Source organism: Cannabis sativa, chromosome X, assembly GCF_029168945.1.
Source record: "Cannabis sativa cultivar Pink pepper isolate KNU-18-1 chromosome X, ASM2916894v1, whole genome shotgun sequence".
NCBI lineage: Eukaryota > Viridiplantae > Streptophyta > Magnoliopsida > Rosales > Cannabaceae > Cannabis > Cannabis sativa.
This window is the reverse complement of record NC_083610.1, coordinates 81,127,170-81,143,274: the sequence shown is the minus strand read 5'-3', so window position 1 is coordinate 81,143,274 and position 16,105 is coordinate 81,127,170. Positions and strand designations below refer to the sequence as shown.

Here is a 16,105-nt window from a genome sequence, read left to right as displayed (position 1 = left end):
CACAGACGAACAACCAGCAGATTTACTCACCAAACCTCTTACTCTACCCAAATTTAATTTTCTATGTCACAAGCTGTCATTGGAGTACCCTCCTTCCACCTTGAGGGGGGATGTTGAGGATAAGATCGAATAGGCAGTTAGTTGGTTTGGTAGTTAAGTCAGTTTATTCTGTTATAACAGTTACTTATTAGTTGTGTACTGGTAGTTCTCTCTGTTCTACTCTATAAATACACTATCCTGTAATTTCTGTTATTCATTGAATAAAGAAGCAAGATTACTTTCTTTCTCTGTTCTCTCTCTCTCTCTCGAATACAATCTCAACTAGTATTATATATAGGAAAGAATAGTGAAAAAAAGGGTGTGAAGAATTTAGTTTAGTTTGTAACTTTGGGAGAGAATCAGGCTCTCGAAATCCTGGGTATTTATGAAAGGCATTCCACCATTTTTATCCAAAAAACTATTGTTCTTCCTCTATTTTCTACAATTGATTAATTTTGATAGGAAAATTCCTATCAGATACATTGCTAAAAGAATGAGATGAAAAATCTAATATATTCCATGTGTGTACCTGAAGTAGGAGAGTGCAAAATTGGATATATTCCATAAAAGACATGAATGGCAAATAGACGGATAATGCAGGAGAGGTCACTGCGGCTTTTTTGCAATTTTACAAGAGCCTTTTTAGATCAAAATTGGAGAATAGGAAGAAGGTAGTTCTCACTAGAATAGTAGCGTAAGGGCCAATACTCTCAACGGTTAGGCTTTTTTGCTACTAAAAGAATACAGTAAAGAAGATGTTAAGGTAGAAGTGTTTGAAATTCCAAGTAACAAAGCTCTAGAACCGAATGGATATGAGAGCTATTTCTTTCAAGATAATCGGGATATTATTGGTGAGGAAGTTAATAAGGCCATCCTAGACATTCTACACTAGGGAAAGTTGTTAAGGAAAGTAAACTCCACAATCTTAACTCTTATTCCTAAGATTAAATGTTCAGACATGGGCCGTAGTTCCAGACCAATCACATATTATCACATATTGTAATGTTCTAGCAAAGTGGCCACAAAAATGAATATGTTCTCAACTGACACTAATTCTTGTAGAGTTGATAGCACAAAACCAAGGAAGGCTAGCTAAAGGCAGATATATTGCACATATTATCATGGTTGGCCAAGAAGGCAACATCCTTGAAATCTAGCAAGAAAGACATATATCCATTGGAGTCGTTGGCCAAAGTCTATCGTTGCCCCAAGTGGTCCTTCGATGGTCAGAATTTTTACACCTGACAAGAAAATTCCATGAGGCAATGGTGTGACAATGAATGGATATATTTTCTTTTTCTTTTTATTTTCTATGTTTCACTAATCTTTTTTGGGTACTCAAAGTCACTATCTTTTTCTCTTAGAGAATTTACTAAGTCTATAATATTTTAGCTTCCTATACCTATAAATAAAAAAGGGAAACTTACAAAAATACTGTAATTTAGGTTAACTTTTACAAAAATACTCTCACACGGAAATCTTTACAAAAATACTGTGTTTTTATAAAATACCAGTAAAACACAAAGCATAACAGCTTAAAACAACAGTAGAACACCAGTAAAACACCAGTAGAACACCAGTGAAAACTTAACACAGTATACTGCAGTATGAAACTTATAAAAAAACACAGTAAAAAAGTAAAAAATACCGCCTGACAGTATTTTTGTAAAAAAATGGCAAAAGTTAGTATACCATGTAAATTTCTCTAAAAAATACATATTGGGAGTAGGGATGCACAATTTTCCCATGGGGACGGGGCCCCGCGGGGACTCGCCCCTAATGGGGCGGGGATTTCCCGTCTAAATGGGGAACGGGGCGGGGACGGGGATCAAATTTTGTCCCCGAATGTTAAACGGGGCGGGGACGGGGATGACACTCCCCGCCCCGACGGGGACCCGTTTAATTTATTAATTATTTTGTATTAATATTTTATATTTTATATATGCGTTTGTATTTTTTTTTAGTATATTAATATCATTTTTCCAATTTTTAAAGTTGTATTTTTGTATAATAATTACTATTTTGAATAGTAAATAATATGTAATAGTTTATCTTTTATTAAATTTAATAATTTTATACAATTAAATTTTTAAAATAAACTTAGTTTTACAATAGGGGATTCCCCTCCCCGTCCCCGCCCCATTAGGGGATTCCCCGCCCCGTCCCCGATGGGGAATAAGCGGGGATGGGGCGGGGATGGGGATTAAAATCCTTAACGGGGACGGGGACGGGGAGAGCACTCCCCGCTAATTCCCCGCCCCGTGTGCATCCCTAATTGGGAGTGGGTATTACCCATGAATGGGTAATATTAGAAAATTTTAGATTTTTATGATTAATTTTTCTATTTAATTACAAAAATTTATCATTTTTACATTATAAGGGCTGAGATTGGTCCATCAGCTGAAAAAAAAAAAAAAAAGTGAAAATTACATGAAATATGAGATTTCATAAAAAAGTTAGAAAAATATGACATTTATAGGTTTGTCACTCTTCTATGGTATTTTTTTTACATTTAAGATTTTTTATTGTATTTGATATGCCATATTTTTATAAACGTATTATCCAAACTCATATTTTTATGTTTTTGTTTTTAGCTTAATTAATTTTATTTATTTTTTAATTTATTTTACATTTACATTTTAGGGTTTCTTTCTATTTGGAAAATTTACACCAAATACTACATTTTTTTCAAATATTATATTTTTAATTTGACAAGAACATTTTACTTTTATACTTTTCTTAATTTTTTTTTCTTTTTTACTGTTTTTTACATATTGAAGCTTCAATTTTTTTTTTTTGTCTTTTTTATATATTTTTTAGTCAATTTTGGCTCTCTTTTTTCTTTTCAATCTTTAAGTCAGTTGCTACTTTTTTTTTCTTTCTTTCTCTTATCTCTCTCTATTTTTTTTTTCTAATTTCTCTTTGTGTCTCTCTCTTTTTTTTTTTTAATTTTTTTTTCTTAAACTAATTTTTTTTCTCTTAATATGTATAATAAGTGTACATTTTTTTTTACTAAAATTAAACTTTTTTTTTTATTTAAACTACTATTTGTTTTTTTTTTGTTAAAAACTAATTATTCCATTAAAAATAGCAGAAAAAAAACCAGTTTCATCAACATCATCCTGAAAAAAAAACAATATAAAAAATCATAATCTAAAAATAATCCAAACTTTAAAAACTAGTTTCATCAACATTGAAAGAAACTAATAATTTCATTTAAAGAATAAAAAACAATAGTTTCATCAACAAGATAATGAAAAAAATTACAATCTAAAACGATACTAACTTTAAAAATCAGTTTCATCAATATTAAAAGAAACGAATTATTTCATTAAAAGAGACAAAAAAAAAATAGTTTCATAAATAACATAATAAAAAAATACACAATGCCTAATAACTAAACTTTTACAAACGATACTAAATTTAAAAACCAGTTTCGAACATATAAATTTTATATCAATACCTAATAATCAAACTTCTAACTTCATCCTTTATTTTGGCATTTACTTTTTTATTTGCTTGCTAAAAAATTAGAGTTAATTTAAACATACAATATGCAGCAAATATAACAAAGAGAATCATAAATTAAAATCAAAGAGAAAAAAAAGAAACACAGAAAATGAAAGAGACAAAAATGCAATAAAAACCATAAAAGAATAACAAAAAAAAAAAACAGTGGAATGTGAGAAACCAGTTAGTAAAACAACCAAAATAAAAACCAGTTTCTTGAAATAAATTAATAAAAAATTGAATAAAACTCAATTATGAACAACAATAAAAAAAATTAGTTATAAAAACTAGTTACTTAAAAAAACCAATTATGAAAATAATAAAATAATATGTGTGTCAGAAACTGATTAATTAAAATAAAATAAAAATTATTGTTCAAATATCATACAATAATAAAACTGGTTTTATACAAACTAAAAAATATACAATAATATCATAAAAATGGAGCAACCCCATTACAAAATAGTTAAAACGTGTGAAACTAGTTTTGACATGTGAAACCAGTTTTGAACGCTATAAAAAATCATAACAAAATACAAATGTTAATAATAAAGTTAATTGAAACCAGTTTCATCAGACAATCAAATTAAAAAAAAAACACACACACACACACAAAAATACAAAAAAAAAAAAAAATACTAATCACAAATATAATCAAAACAACACATAATGCATACCAATAATTTTATAACAAAATATAAGTGTAAGTTTCGAACCTAAGAACAAAATAATTAAAAAAAGTAACTTGAAAAAAAATTCTAATAACATAATGAAACTATTTTTTTTATGAGAAATGTAAGTAAATGACCCTATTTCTAACTCTACAGATAGTTAATGTCCCTTTTTTAAAATAATAAAACAAATGCCCTTTTTTACTTTTTAATACCTAAAATACCCTCCATTATATAAAAGGTATTATATATTTTATTCCTTTAATAGAAATTATGAAAAGCAATAAATCAAAACCTCTCTACTGAATTTTTGTCAACTATTTTTTCATTATATAAAAGGTATTATATATTTTATTCTTTTAGATTTTGCTGTTGTTGTTTTTGTCTAATATGTTATTTAATCATATAATTATTATGAAATATTAGTATTATGTAATATTATAATTTAGAGAAAGAAAATAGAGAAGAGATGAGAATTTTCTGAGTGTTTTATTCCAATAGGTGATCTCCTATTTATACACATACAAGAGTCAAATATTAAGAAACTAAGAGAAAGGGAAACTAGGAAAAAAGGGAATGTTGATTACATTAATGGTAATAAATAAAAGATTTGGACATCCACATAATTAATACTATTTATAACACTCCCCCTTGGATGTCCATAATAACTGCCTCATTAAAAACCTCGCCGAGAAAACCCAGTGGGACAAAACTCGGTCAAGGAAAAAAGAGTGCAGTATGAAATTACTCCCCCTCATTTTGGCATTCGTGGAGATCCTTTAATCGACGCATTCCAATCTTGTGAACCATCTTCTCAAAAGTTGATGTTGGTAATGACTTCGTGAATAAGTCTGCAAGATTATCGCTTGATCGAATTTGTTGAACATCGATATCACCATTTTCTTGAAGATTGTGTGTAAAGAAGAATTTTGGTGAAATATGTTTAGTTCTGTCTCCTTTAATGTACCCTCCTTTAAGTTGAGCGATGCAAGCAGCATTATCTTCATAGAGAATTGTTGGTACTTCTTTATTAGATGTTAATCCACATGTTCCTCGAATATGTTGTGTCATTGATCTTAACCAAACACATTCTCGACTTGCCTCGTGAATTGCAAGTATCTCAGCATGATTTGAGGAAGTAGCCACCAGAGTTTGCTTTGTTGATCGCCAGGATATAGCAGTGTCACCGCAAGTGAACAAATAGCCAGTTTGAGATCTGGCTTTATGTGGATCAGATAAATATCCTGCATCTGCGTAGCCAATAAGTTGTGACCCACAATTATTAGAATAGAATAATCCTTTATCAATAGTACCCTGGAGATAGCGGAGTATGTGCTTAATCCCTTTCCAATGTCTATATGTTGGAGCAGAACTAAATCTTGCTAATAAATTGACGAGAGAAAGCTATATCGAGTCTTGTACAATTAGCAAGATACATCAATGCTCCTATTGCACTAAGATATGGTACTTCTGGACCAAGGAGCTCTTCATGTTCTTCTTTAGGTCGAAAAGGATCTTTTTCTACATCAAGTGACCTGACTACCATTGGGCTACTCAATGGGTGTGATTTATCCATATAAAACCGTCTCAAAATTTTTTCAGTATAAGTTAGTCGATGAATGAAAAATGCACATTTTAATTGCTCAATTTGTAGACCAGGACAAAATTTTGTTTTTCCTAAATCTTTCATTTCGAACTCTTTCTTTAGATATTCCACGGCTTACGAAAGTTTTTCAGGAGTTCCAATAATATTCAAATCATCAACATATACAACAATGATAACAAACTCAGGACTTGAACTTTTTATAAAAACACATGGGCAAATAGGATCATTTTTATATCCTTCTTTTAATAAATATTCACTAAGTCGATTGTACCACATGCGTTCTGATTGTTTTAATCCATACAATGATCTTTGTAATTTAATTGAGCACATTTCTTGATTGCTTGAATTATATGCATCAAGCATCTTAAATCCTTCGTAAATATCACTATCTTGTGATCCATATAAATAAATTGTGACTACATCCATTAATCGCATAACGAGTTTTTTACTCATAGCCAGGCTAACGAAATATCTTAATGTTATTACATTCACCACAGGAAAATAGGTCTCTTCATAATCAATACCTGGTCTTTGAGAAAAACCTTGTGCTAGCAGTCTTGCTTTGTATCTCACAACTTCATTTTTCCCATTTCTTTTACGCAAACATACCTATTTGTATCCAACGGGTTTCACACCTTCAGGTGTTTGGACTATAGGTCCAAATACTTTGCGTTTAGCAAGTGAATTCAATTCTGCTTGAATTGCTTCTTTCCATTTTGGCCAATCTTTTCTATTTTGACATTCTTTGATAGATTTAGGTTCAAGATCCTCGTTTTCATTCATAATTTCTAGCGCTACATTATAAGCAAAAAATATTGTTGACAATTACTTCGAGTCTGCCCCATTCTTTTCCTGTATTGATATAATTTATTGAGATCTCATTATTTCTAATATTTTCGGGTATTTGAATTTCTTCAAGAGATTTGTTTATGTCAACATCTTTCTCGAAATTTTTAGCATCATCATTAGGGTCATCTTAATTATTTGCTCCCTTTCTTTTTCGAGGATTTTTATCTTTGGAACCGACTGGTCTACCACGTTTCAAACGTGCTTTAGAATCATTAATTAATTGTCCTTCTGGGACTTCAATTCGAATTGGAGCATTTTCAGCTGGAATATGTGATTTTGTAATTTTCTTTGGGTCAGTGAATGCATTTGGTAATTGATTTGCAATATTTTGCAAATGAATTATTCTTTGAACTTCAAGTTCACATTGATTTGTACGAGGATCAAATTGAGATAATGATTGTGCATTCCATATAATTTCTTTTTCCAACTGTTTCTTTTCCCCTCCCCCTAAAGCTGGGAAACTTGTCTCATCAAAATGACAATCAGCAAAACGTCTTTGTAAATACATCTCCAGTTGTGGGTTCGAGATATTTAATGATAGATGGAGATTCATACCCAACATATATTCCCAGCCTCCTTTGAGGACCCATCTTTGTTCGTTGTGGTGGAGCAATCGGAACATATACTGTACAACCAAAGATTCTTAGATGGGAAATATTTGGCTCCTGACCAAAAGCCAATTGTAGTGGGGAGAATTTGTGATATGATGTTGGCCTAATGCGTACAAGTGCCGCAGCATGTAAAATAGCATGTCCCCAAGCTATAATTGGGAGTTTTGTTCTCATAAGTAATGGTCTTGCGATTAATTGGAGGCGTTTAATAAATGATTCTGCTAGACCATTTTGTGTATGTACATGAGCAACAGGATGTTCAACATTTATCCCTATTGACATACAATAATCATTAAAAGCCTGTGATGTAAATTCACCAGCATTATTAAGGCGGATTGTCTTGATTGCATAGTCTGGGAATTGTGCTCGTAATCGGATTATTTGAGCAAGCAATCTTGCAAATGCTACATTACGAGTAGATAATAAGCAAACATGTGACCATCTAGTTGATGCATCTATCAATACCATAAAATATCTGAATGGTCCACATGGTGGGCAAATAGGCCCACATATGTCGCCCTGAATTCGTTCAAGAAATCCAGGGGATTCAATTCCAACCTTTACCGGTGAGGGCTTAATGATTAACTTTCCTTGAGAACAAGCAGCACATGAGAACTCACTGGATAAAAGAATCTTTTGGTTCTTCAATGGATGACCATGTGAGTTCTCTATTATTCTACGCATCATAATTGAACCGGGATGGCCTAACCGGTCATGCCAAATAACAAATAAATTTTTCTGGTTTGCGAACTTCTCGTTCACAATGACATGAGTTTCTATTGTACTTATACGTGTAACGTACAAACCTGAAGACAAACCAGGTAATTTTTCTATTATGCATTTTTTTCTTGAAACAATAGATGTAATGCAAAGATATTCAAAATTATTTTCATCTATTGTCTCAATATGATATCCATTACGACGTATATCTTTGAAACTCAACAGATTCCTTTTTGATTTGGTGGATAATAAGGCATCATCTATAATAATTTTTGTTCCTCTAGGCATCAATATAATGGCTCTTCCGGAGCCTTCAATTAAATTTGCAGTGCCTGATATTGTATTAACATTTGCCTTCATTCTTGATAAATTTGAAAAATATTTATCACTTCTAAGTATTGTATGAGTGGTTGCGCTATCCACCAAACACATATCATCACCATTATTTGTAGAATCATGTATAGAATGACAAATGTCCATTACTTCATTAAAAAAAAAACATAATAAGTTCAAAATATAAATGCTTAAATAATAAAAGTTCATTACATAAACATGCCAAATAAAATAAACACCTTAAAGTAAATAAATGATAATAATAGAAAAAAAAAACATAACAAAGAAAAGTGACTAATTGTGGACATTCACATTTCTATTATCGATATTCATGTTGTTATTAATGAGATTTTCATTAAAAAAAATCTGCAACATCTAAGTGCGTAATATCCAAAGGCTCTTTGAGAAAACCATCATCTTGATGGGCAAAATTTGCTTCTATTTTCTCCTTTCCTTTCACAGATGCTTGATAAAGATCAGCAAGGTGTTTTGCCGTACGACAAGCACGTGCCCAGTGTCCTTTTATTCCACATCTGGAACATAAATTTTCAGAATTTCTATGATTATTATTTTGAGGACCTTTTCCCTTGTTCTCAGTAGTTGTGTTTTTCATTGGAGTATATGAATTTTTATTTTGACCATTACGATGCCAAACATTGCTTCGACCGCGATCGCGACCACGACCGCGACTTTGATTATGGTCACGACCACGTCTATTACTTCGATTATGATCACGACTACGACTATGATTATGATTGTCAGCAATTGTAGCATTCACTTCAGGGAATGGAGCAGACCCAGTTGGGCGAGATTCATGATTTTTCATCAAAAGTTCATTATTCTGCTCAGCTACTAGAAGACATGAAATCAATTCTGAATATTTTTTAAAATTTCGCTCTCTATATTCTTCTTTGCGGGGAGCACATTAGAGGCATGAAAAGTAGTATATGTTTTTTCTAACATTTCATAGTCAGTAACTTTTTCTCCACACAACATTAATTTAGAAGTGATATTAAACATTGCAGAGTTATAATCACTTACTGATTTAAAATCTTGCAACCTCAGGTGCAACCAATCATTCTTAGCCTTTGGCAATATGACAGTTTTTTGATGGTCATATCTTTCTTTCAAATTTTGCCAAAGCACAAGAGGATCTTTTACGGTTAAATATTCAGATTTTAACCCCTCATGGAGATGATGGCGAAGGAAAATCATAGCCTTGGCCTTATTTTGTTTTGTTTCAGTATTTTGATCTTTGATGGTGTCTCCAAGACCCATAGCATCTAAATGGATTTCAGCATCAAGAATCCATGACAAATAGTTTTTTCCAGAAATATCAAGTGCCACAAAATCAAGTTTTGCAAGGTTTGTCATGGAGAAAACTATATCAATATAAAGTGTAAATTATTAGACATATACATAAATTTTGGAAAAAAAATACAACAAAATATAGTACAATATAGAATAAGATAATAAGATTAAACAATATAATATGATAAACAAATCAACACACATATATAATATATAAGCATCTATATATATATATATATAAGCATAGACATATATTGTATAAATATTAATTCATAAAAAAAAAAATGGCTAACTCGAATGTGTTTCAGTCAGATGAGTATATATATATACATATATATATTTAGTGTATCATGACTTTGAAGCAATTCGAGATCACATAACAAAAACATTGTCATACCTTGGTTAGAGGCTCGTGCTGATAACGTATTATGAAATATTAGTATTATGTAATATTATAATTTAGAGAAAGAAAATAGAGAAGAGATGAGAATTTTCTCAGTGTTTTATTCCAATAGGTGATCTCCTATTTATACACATACAAGAGTCAAATATTAAGAAACTAAGAGAAAGGGAAACTAGGAAAAAAGGGAATGTTGATTACATTAATGGTAATAAATAAAAGATTTGGACATCCACATAATTAATACTATTTATAACAATAATTAATTTTTTATTAATATATCGCATGATATACAAACAATATACCTTAAACCAATATACATATATCACAAACTTAAATTAATATACTATTAAATGAATTGTTTTATACAATATACAGTAACATACAAAAACTATATATCACAATCATAAGCAGATATACCATAATCAAAAATTAATATACCACCATCATAGTGAAAAAAAAAATTATACAAAAAACTTAATTTAATATTTCACAAGTTTTTTTTTCTTGTTCTTTCCTTCATGAAATACCAATGAACATAAAATTAATATACCTCAGTCAAATATAACTATACCTCATACTTAACTTAATATTTAATAGTTTCTTTTTCTTTATATCCTACACGATATACATATCATATACAAACGATATACCTTAGACCAATATAAATATACCATAAACTTAAATTAATATACTATTAAATGATTTATTTCCACGATATATAATAGCATATAAAAACTATATTCTGCAATCATAAGCATAAATACTATAGTAAAAAATTAATATACCACCAATATAGTAGAAAATATATATATACTAAAAACTTAATTTAATATTCCAAATATTTTTTTTTTCTTTTTCTTTCCTTCATGATATACTAATGAACATAAAGACAATATTTCCTAGTGAAATATAACTATACTTCAAACTTAAACTAATATTTCATATTTTTAATTTCCGTCTTTCGTTCATTATATACCATAACACATTAAAATAATATACTACAATCTTAAACTAATATACTACCTTTCAGTTATTTCAATATATATATATACTGCCTTTCAGTTTTTTTTAATATATTATTGCACATAAAAATGATATACTATTGTGCAAAATAACTATACCAAACACTTAATTATTCAAGGTTATAATTGTAATTTTATCATCAAATTTTTAACTAAAATGACATTTTGTTAATTTTTTTTTTAAAAAATGACATTTATTAACTTAATTGTTAGATTTAGGGTCATTTTGCATCTTGGCCCTATTTTTATTCTTTTAATGAATTTTTTTTTTGAGGGACTTTTAATGAAATTATTAGTTTCTTTCAATGTTGATGAATTTGATTTTTAAAGTTTATATTATTTTTAGATTATAATTTTTTATATTGTTTTTTTTTTAGGATGATGGTGATGAAACTGGTTTTTTTTTCTGCTGCTTTTAATAAAATAATTCGTTTTTAACAAAAAAACAAAGAAAAAAAATAGCAATTTAAATAAAAAAAATAAGTTTAATTTCTGTAAAAAAAAATATCTATAGTTGAGATCATTTTTTATTTATTTTAGTGTTTTATTTTTTTAAAAAAGAAAAAATAAATAAAAAGAAACACAAATTTAAAGTTTTTTATAGCATTTCTCATGACTTTTTCCCATATTTGTAAGTTTTTTTTTTTAAAAAAATGTCATATTTAGTGTAATTAAGTTTTTATGCCATATATATCAAAACTTATCTTTATTTTCCCATATTTTTGTAAATAGCCCAAATAATAATAATAATAATAATAATAATAATAATAATAATAATAATAATAATAATAATAAAAAAATGACAAAAAAGTGATAAAAAAAATTGAATTCTACTTAAATATTTTACATATAAACATATTTTTTATATAGTGTAAAAAAGAGGTATTTTTTGATATTTTTTTTTAATTAAGTAGCTAAATTAAGTATAGAAATTTAAATTTCTCTTTTATTATTCGCTATGGGACTAAGATCTAATTGTTTAATATTTTTAAAATTAATATTTATAGTTAAATTTATTAATGAGTAATACCCATTAAGAAGTATTCCAATATATAAATTAAAAAATTGAGTGTCTATTTTCCAAGCAACTTCTGCAAGTAATTAAGTCTTGGCTAGGTAATGTTATTTGGCCAGAATCTTACCTTGATTTATTGGCGTGGTTGAATACTAAACGTGATCGTAGCATGCTTAAAAAGATTATTGCGACTACGTGCGACAACAATTTATTTTATTTGGTGGAACTGGAATACTTATACTTTTTAGCAAAAAATATTTAGGATTTCTTATGTGAATAATCTAATTAAAATAGCGCTAAAGCGAGATTATTTCTTATTGATAGGAAGAAAATGTTTAAAAGTGATCAATAAATTTTTGATTTTGTTTGTAATATATAAGTAAGTCGATCTATTACTGAACTGTAAATGCTGGTTTGTGTAGCTTTTATTCTGTTTTGATTGTGTGTTTGGAAGTAACTGTGTAATTACTAGATGGGGTAATTACTAGGGTGGTAATTACACAGTTTAGTAATTACACTATATTTTAAAATTCAAGATGCGTTTGGATATGAGGTGGTAATTACATATAAATTTCTAATATTTTATTTGGCAAAATAGTTAGTAATTACATGAGAAAATAATATTTTTTAGTATCTAATGTTTAATATAGAAAGTTTTTAGTAATTACACAGTGTAATTACATTCAATTCTCATTGGGGCCATGAGAATTGGAGAGTGTAATTGGAACTTCTCAATTACTTCTAATTACACCGTTACAGTTTAATTATATGGTCAGACAAACATGTCAAATTGTGTAATTACCTCTAATTACACACAAATCCAATTACATTGTGGCTTTCCAAACGCACAATAAAATTTATGAAAAAAAATAATAATAAAAATTGGAAAATAATTTAGAATAACCAATTACCTCCTTGTTACTCTAATCAGTTACACATGTAGTTTTTAATAATACCAAATTACACATTTATATTTTGCCAAATACCATTAAACAATTTTTTCATCTTAAAAGTTACAGTGTAACCATGCCTGCCTGAGATGAAATATTGAATCTTTCGTTGGTTGTTGTCTTCTCTGAGCTCTGAAACTGAAACCCCTTTGCTTTAATTTGTTGAGAATGACGTTATTTCACTTCTTCAACTGTGCCATTCTTACCTTCGGACCTCACGCCGTCTACTACTCCGCCACGCCTCTGTACCTTTCTTCTTCTTCTTCTTTTACATCTTTGTTTTTGTATAGATCTACTTACAATTTCAAAATCTTACCTTTACTCAATTCATGACAACTGATTTTCAGATCCGAGTATGATACGCTTGGTACCTCTATTAAATCTGCTATTGTTTATCTCATTACAGATTTACTCAAGGTTTGTTTTCATATTCTATTAATTTCAATTGCATCTAACTTGTTTGTATACCTAAAATAAATTGTGTGTTGGGTTGGCAGCTTGTTTGTCTTGCAACTTTTCTTAAGGTATTGGAGACTGACAACTTTGATCCTTACCAGGTAATTTCTACTCTAATTTTGCTCTCTACCTACTACTTTGTTGCTCGATCTTCATTTCATAACTTCAATTAGTAGAAAAGCCCCCCCTTTTTTTATATGATTTATTCCTAAACTGGCTTTTACCGTTTGTGATGTTGGCTTGATTGAAACTATATAATATATGTTGAAAAAACCCTTCACTAAGATTGATTTGGTTTAAGCTTGAAAATGGACTGTGGATTATGTTGAAATGAAGGTGCTTGACTTCCCACCGAGTAATTGCTTGACTGGAGTGGAGGCCCTTCAAAGTTCCATTTTTTTTTATCTTAATTGGTTGAATTAATGAAGATCTTCGACACAAATTTGGACTCCTAAATTCTCAAGTGTGCATTACCATGCATTTCATTTATCTAGAAACGATTAACATTGGTCACCATTCATCATTTTAAATAATAAGATGCTAAATGGATACTTAAAATCTTCTAAAATAATTCCAGTTGTTCATGAATTTGGGTTGCAGTTACATCACCTAATTCTGCTATTTTACTTGCAGGAAGCCTTGAAAGCCTTAATTGGTTTTATAGATGTTGCTGGCCTTTAGTTTGCACTGACTCAGTCGACTCAAAGAAATATATCTCAAAATCATAAATTTCAAGCAGTTGGACTTGGTAAGGAAGACCTTTGTGAATTTGGTACCGAAACAAATTAATATATGTTAATGTTAAGGGACAAATAAATAAAAAGAGTTGCAAGTCGAAATTCAAGTTGTTATCTTAGCTTGTAGTTTCTTTTACTTGAGGGAAAGCTTTTAACTTTTTTTAATGTTAATTCGCTGTTTGCAGGATGGGCTTTCGCAGATTCTGTTTTGCATAGATTGGCACCTCTTTGGGTAGGTGCCAGAGGATTGGAATTTACTTGGGATTTCATCCTACAAGGCCTTGAAGCAAATGCAAATCTGGTAAAGTTATTTGCTTTTTATTGTTAAGACCTGTCATATGAATTCAGTGCATGCTTTTCCCTGAGTTTTGGAGTGAAATTTCCATTGCATTAGTATCACTATTTACCTATTTGTATTCACTTGTTGTATTCAGGTGTTCAGCATATCTCTTGTTGCATTGGGTTCTCTGATATGGCTTCGAAAAAACAAACCAAAGACATTGATTCCAATAATATACGCATGTGCAGTGATTGTAGCAACAATGCCATCCATCACAAGGTTTGGTGTTTCTATGATCTGTGTGTGTGTTTGTGTGTCTTCTGTATTTCAGTTTAACTGTGTCGTTTTCAGTTTGTAAAATATGCTCGAAAGCTTAAAGTTTCCACCTACAATGTCCCTGCCTTCTGGCATGGTTTATTGGCCTGATCATGTCTGTTGATGTTTTTTCAGCTATCTTAAGCGAGGCTTGGGATGGCACTTCCTAGAAGTGGTTGGCTTCCAACTATCCATTTCTTTAGTGATGGCTTTGATCAGTTGTCAGCTCTTTTCAGCTTGTCAGAGACCCTCAAACTGAGGATTCAATCCCAACATTAGTCCTAACTTCCTTTGCAGCTGGATTTCTTTTACCGGGTGATATCAAGACTTCATTTTCTATTTTATTTTGCCAGGCGATAATAACTGTTTTGGTTTAATTTAAATCTTAGAATGCAAGCTTATGAACTGGTCTGGTAGTGAGAGTTACTTGTAGACTATAGATGTATGTACCCAACCTAATTTATGTTTGGGCGATCAAATTGTCTTAGTGTTTAATTAGATTCAACTTAGCCTTTTTTTCACTGATTCTGTTTTTAGCAATTGGAACTCAAATAATTTGAACCCAAAGAATTTTTTTTTAAAACAATAACTAACATAATTTAATTTCAGATATTAATTAACACTAATTATTTTTTAAATAGATTAATTTATTGATTTAAGAAAAAAAAAAAGCTGAACTGAATTATTTGAAGAGAAATTCATGGGTTTTTCTGAGCATGGCTGCTTACGACGACGATGTCAATGGTTTAGGAAGCCAACGATGGCGACAGAAAGCTCCATGTCCTAGGTAGCCAATGGAGGGCAACACACGACACGACCCTTGACGACAAGATTTGTCGCTGAAGACGAAAGAATAGCTTAACGACGTGAAGGTGATACCTAAATCCAATAACTGCACTAGCCGAACTCGCTAAGTAATATTTTATTTTTCATTTTTGGTTTCACTTTTTTTTTTCAATGTTTTATGAGTTTGAATTTTGATGTCAAGCTTGAATATGATATATTTATATTTAGTGATATGTGCATACACATTTTTTAGAGATTTGTAGACAGCAAGCTTGACATACATTTATGCTACAAATTTTCTTTAACCAATCATCTTTATTAAAGATTTTCACTTGTTAAAGGCAATTTACCACTTAAAGTTTGTATGTAATTTACTAATTTATGTATAGACTATCAATGACTCACATAAAAATGTACTCAAAATTCCACTAACAATGACCAAGTGTAATATTATATTTGTTGGTTGATGGATTGGATTGAAGGTTAATGGA

The 16,105-nt window shown here is 29.9% G+C and overlaps 1 pseudogene; it reads left to right on the top strand.

Moving 5' to 3' along the window:
- The first annotated feature begins 13,085 nt into the window (after nucleotides 1-13,085).
- Nucleotides 13,086-15,349, top strand: LOC115699946 (uncharacterized; annotated as a pseudogene).
- The last annotated feature ends 756 nt before the right edge of the window (nucleotides 15,350-16,105 follow it).